This window comes from Ursus maritimus (genome assembly GCF_017311325.1).
Source record: "Ursus maritimus isolate PB19 chromosome X unlocalized genomic scaffold, ASM1731132v1 scaffold_X1, whole genome shotgun sequence".
NCBI lineage: Eukaryota > Metazoa > Chordata > Mammalia > Carnivora > Ursidae > Ursus > Ursus maritimus.
The window spans coordinates 62,893,825-62,899,824 of record NW_024423319.1 but is presented as its reverse complement, the minus strand read 5'-3'; positions in this window follow the sequence as shown (position 1 = coordinate 62,899,824).

Genomic DNA, 6,000 nt, shown 5'->3' with positions numbered 1-6,000 from the left:
TTTATCCTGTTGACCCTTTCATTGTTTAGTAGCATGTTATTTAATCTCCATGTATTATTGGTCTTTCCAGATTTTTTCCCCTGTGATTGACTTCTAGTTTCATAGCATTATGGTCTGAAAAAGTGTATGGTATGACTTTGATTTGCTTGAGTTTGTTCAGAATAATTTTGTGGCCTACGATGTGGTGCATTCTGGAGAATGTTCCATGTGCACTTGAAATAAATGTGTATTCTGCCTTTTTGGGATGGATTGTTTTTAATGTATCTGTTAAATCCATCTGTTCCAGTGTATCATTCAAAGCTGTTATTTCCTTGTAAATTTTCTGTTTAGATGATCTCTTCTTTTTTCCCATTTTTTTCCTTCAAATTCTTTTTTAAGTTCTAGTTAGATAACATATTGTTATCTTCATTTTTTAAAATAATTTTTATTTTGTTATATTAGTCATCATTCAGTACATCCCCAGTTCTTGATGCAATGTTCCATGATTCATTATTTGCATATAACACCCAGTGAACCATGCAATATGTGCCCTCCTTAATACCCATCACTGGCTATCCCAATCTCCCCCTCCCCTCTGAAGCCCTCAGTTTGTTTCCCAGAGTCCACAGTCTCTCATGGTTCATTCCCCCTTCTCTTTACCCCCCCTTCATTCCTCCCTTCCTTCTCCTACCAATCTTCCTGCTATTTCTTATGTTCCATAAATGAGTGAAACCATATGATAATTTTCTTTCTCTGCTTGACTTATTTCACTTAGCATTATCTCCTCCAGTCCCATCCATGTTGTTGCAAAGGTTGGGTAATCAGTCTTTCTGATGGCTGAGTAATATTCCATTGTATATATGGACCACATCTTCTTAATCCAGTCATCTGTTGAAGGGCATTTCAGCTCCTTCCACAATTTAGCTATTGTGGACAATGCTGCTATGAACATTGGGGTGCATATGGCCCTTCTCTTCACTACGTCTGTATCTTTGGGGTAAATACCCAGTAGTGCAATTGCTGGATCATAAGGTAGCTCAATTTTTAACTTTTGAAGGGACCTCCACACTGTTTTCCAAAGTGGCTGTACCAACTTGCATTCCCACCAACAGTGTAAGAGGGATCCCCTTTCTTCACATCATCTCCAACATTTGTTGTTTCCTACCTTGTAACTTTCTGCCATTCTAACTGGCATCAGGTGGTATCTCAATGTGGTTATGATTTGAATTTACCTGATGGCTAGTGATTTGGAACATTTATTCATGTGTCTGTTAGCCATTTGTATGTCATCATTGGAAGAGTGTCTGTTCATATCTTCTGCCCATTTATTGATTTGATTATTTGTTTCACGTGTATTGAGTTTGAGAAGTTCTTTGTAGATCTTGGATACCAGTCTTTTATCTGTAGTGTCATTTGCAAATATCTTCTCCCATTCCGTGGACTGCCTCTTAGTTTTTTTGACTGTTTCCTTGGCTGTGCAGAAGCTTTTTTCTTGATGAAGTCCCGCAAGTTCATTTTTTCTTTTGTTTCTCTTGCCTTTGGAGATGTGTCATGAAAAAAGTTGCTGTGGCCGATGTCAAAGAGGTTGCAGCCTATGTTCTCCTCTATGATGTTGATGGAGTCCTGTCTCACATCAAGGTCTTTATTTAAAATTTATTTATTTATTTATTATTTATTTAGTTTTTAAAATTCTCTTCATTCTCCAAGATTCAGCCTAAGTATAATTCAGACAAGTACTGGAGGGGCCTTCTATTTTTTTTTTGTTTGTTTGTTTCAAGGTTTTACTTAAATTCTAGTTAGTTAACATATAGTGTAATATTGGTTTCAGGAGTAGAATTTAGTGATTCATCACTTACATGTAACACCCAGTGCTCATCAAAAGTGCCCTCCTTAATACCCATCGCCTATTTAGCTCGTCCCCCACCCACCTCCTCTCCATCAACCTTCAGTTTTTTCTCTATAGTTAAGAGTCTCTTATGGTTTGCCTCCCTTTCTTTTTCCCCCCTTTCCCCTATGTTCATCTGTTTTGTTTCTTAAATTCCACATATGAGTGAAATCATGTTATTTGTCTTTTTCTGACTGGCTTGTTTTGCTCGGCATAATACACTCTAGCTCCATCCATGTCATTACAAATTCTTCTGCCCATTTTTAAATTGGATTATTTTCTCTTTCTTTCTTTCTTTTTCTTTTTTCTTTTTGGTGTTGAGTTCTGTAAGTTCTTTTTATATTTTCGATAGTAAGCTGTTATTAGATACATCATTTATATATCATCTTCTATTCGGCAGATTGTGTTTTTGTTTTAATGGTTTCCTTTGTTGTGGAAAAGCTTTTTATTTTGGTATAGTCCCAATAGTTTAATCTGGAATTCATTTCCCCTGACAGAGGAGACATATCTAGAAAAAATGTTTCTATGGCTGATGTCAAAGCGATTATTGCCTATGTTTTCTTTTATCCATTTAGTAACCCTATGACTTTTGATTGGAACATTTAAGCCATTTACATTCAAAGTAATTATTGATAGGTATGTACTTATTGCCATTTTGTTACTTGTTTTATGATTGAGTTGTAGTTCTTCTCTGTTCCGCTCTTGTCTTGCTCTCTTCCCTTGTGCTTTAATGACTTTCTTTAGTGATATGATTTCTTTCCCTTTTCTTTATTTTATTTTTTTTGCATTTCTATTCATGCTTTTGATTTGTGGTTACCATTAGGTTATATGTAACATCTTATGCATATAGCAGTCTATATTAGTTTGATGGTCAATTAAGTTTGAACCCATTCTAAAAGCACTAAATCTCTTTACTGCCCCTACCATGTTTTATGTATATGATGTCATACTTTACATCTTTTTATATTGTGAATCCCTTGAGTTATTTTTATAGATATGATTTATTTTACTGCTTTTGTGCTTTAATGTCTATTCTGGTTTTATAATTGATTAATCTACTATTCTTAGTATTTTGGCAAGTAACTGTGAAAATTTTTACTTTTCCGATTTTCTTACTCTTGATTATGGCCTTTTTTTTCCCACTGAAAGAATTATCTTTAAAAGTTTTTTTAAGCCTAATTTAGTGGTGATAAACTCCTCTAACTTTTATTTGTCTGGGAAACTCTTTATCTGTCCTTCTATTCTGAATGATAGCTTGATAGCTTTGCTAGATAGAGCATTCTTGGTTGCAGGTTTTTCCTTTCAGTGCTTTGACTATATCATGCCACTGTCTTCTGGCCTGCAAATATTCTGCTAAAAAATCAGCTGATAGCCTTGTGGGGATTCCTTTGTATGTAACTGTTTTCTCTTGCTGCTCTTAAAATTCTCTCTTTATCACTACTTTTTGCCATGTAATTACTATGTATCTTCGTGTGGTCCTCCTTGGATTGATTTTGTTGGGGTCTCTCTGTGCCTCCTGCATCTGGATGTCTGTTTTCCCTCCCAGATTAAGGAATTATTCTGCTATCATTTCTTCAAATAAATTATCTGCTCCTTTTTTTCTCTCTTCCTTTTCTGGTATCTCTATAATGCAAATGTTATTATATTTGATATCACTGACTTCCCTTAACCTATTATAATTTATTATTATTATTTTTTGCTGTTCAGTTTGATTGCTTTTCATTATTCTGTCTTCCTTCTCATTGATCCATTCTTGTGCATTTTCTAGTCTATTATTTATTCCCTCAAATATATTGTTAATTTCTGTTATTGTCTCTGATTGTTTCTTTTTTATATTTTCTATTTCTGTTGAATGTCTCACTGAGATCCTCTATGCTTTTCTCAAGTCCTTTATGACCACTATTTTGAATTCTCTGTCAGGTATATTGTTTTTGTTTCATTTAGCTTTTTGGCTGTGTTTTTTTCCCTTTTTTTTCATTTGGGACATATTTTTCTATCTCCTCATTTTGTCTAACTTTTTTTGTTTCTATGTATTTTGAAAATCAGCCATGTCTCCAGATCTTGAAACTATTGGCCTTGGGAAGAAGAGGTCTTATAGTGCCCCGTAGTGCCATGTCCCCTGTGCACCCAAACCAGGTGCTTCACTGGTGTCTCCTATGTGTGTTGCATGTGCCCTACTGTTTGGTTAAGTTGTGTTTGCCTTCAGTTCAGTCAGCTGCAATGGCCCTTGTTGCTGTTGCAATAACAGTTTGTTCCCTGTGTTCAGTCTGGGGCAGTCTGGGGCATCTTGGGCTTATATTTGCATCAGATCAGAAGTCTGCCCTCAGCCCATTTGCTGAGGCTTGGATTGCATTAAACTGCAGGTTGCTATTGCTATGTTGTCTCCTGAGAGGCTTTTCTTGGTGGGTAGGTCCTGCTGTCAGACCAGATGTCTGCCCCAGTCACCTGCTGAGTTTTCAGTGACCTCGAACTACAGGGTTCTCTCTTTATGCTTCCTTCTGTGAGGTTTTTGTTTGTGGGCAGGGCCAACAGTCAGTTCAGATATCTGCTCCCAGACTACTACTGGGGCTGCAGTTGAACTGGTGTGGGATGTTATCTTCCCCTCTTTCCAGAGTGGGCAAGTATCACTTTGGAGTGGTGACAGTTACTACTGGGACTTAAAGAATGAGAACTGGCCAGCCACTTTGGAGGAACTCCTGCCAAGTGGGTTGGGTTGGATGGGGCAAGTCTGTAGGAGACAATGGATGTGGTGACCTTGGTGTTAGCAAGCTTTGTGGCAAGTGTTTATACTGATTCCTGCAAGTATCTGGATATCTAGGTTGGAGTGTGGGTTACAGAAATGGTGCCTGCCAGCTTTTCTGTTCTTGGATAAATTTCTTAAAGATCCTTGTCCCCCCAGTGTGAGTTCTCAGATTAGTAAAGAAATCTCCTTTTTGTATACCCAGGTGTTTTTCAACTTGCTGCTTCTATGCTGTATCTTGCCAGAGTTGTTATATTGTTTTTTTAAAAGTAGGGATTCATTTTCCTATCACTCTCCAGCTTTTCCAGAGCTGAGCCTGCTGATTTTTAAAGTACCTGAAGTCAAGCCCCACTGATTGTAACAACTCATGAAGTTAAGTCTCACTGGTTTACAAAGCCAAATGTTATGTGGACTTGTCTTCCCATTGTAGGTCCTTCATGTCTCAGGTGCCTGGTTTGGGGTCTGTCCCTTTCCCTTCTTTGAAATTATGGTATCCCTCCCATTTGTGTTTAGTCTCATGAGAAGTTTGGTTCTCAACTGGGTCTCTGACTCTCCTACTATATTTGATGCAGTCTTTTCTCTATAGTTAGCTGTGGGGAGTCTGTTCTGCCAGTTTTGGGTCATTTTTTGGGTTAGCTGCACTGATGTGACTGTTATTTACTTGTATTCATGGGATGAGGTGAACTTAGGATCCTTCCACTCTGCCATCTTCCCAAGCTCTCCCCCATTTTGCTCCTTTAGTGTCAGACAAAGGCAATCTAACCCAGGTTGTGCACATGAAGAAGAATAGAACAAGTGAGCTTCTTTTCTTACCTCTAGTGCAGTGGTGCTTACTAAAAAGGGCCCACAATTTTACATTGTTCTGAAATCCAATCTCACCTTTCAAGCTTCTGAATTTTTCACTATTGGAGTTACTAAAGGGTTAGTAAAGTTAGATATTGAGACATATATTTATCTCCAAAGACCACTTAAAAGTCAATTAAAAATGAAAAATCAGGGGCACTTGGGTGGCTCAGTTGGTTGGGCATCTGCCTTCAGCTCAGGTTGTGATTCCAGGGTCCTGGGATCGAGCTCCATATTGGGCTCCCTGTTTGGCAGGGAGCCTGTTTCTCCCTCTACCCTTTGTCCCTACTTGTGTGCTCTCTCTCTTTCAAATAAATAAATAAATAATATCTTTAAAAAAAAAAAAGAAAAATCATATTATTAGAGTGAAAGCCAGGAGATTTTGACAACCAAGAAAATCAAAGTTTACAGTCTGAGACGAGTATACAAAACCATTTATGTTTATTCTGGAGAATAAAATACAAAGCATTGCCTTAATATTTGAAATTATTTTTTGAGATACTGAGCTTATATTGGCTGAACAAAATAAAAAAGCCAAGTGTATAATGAAAAT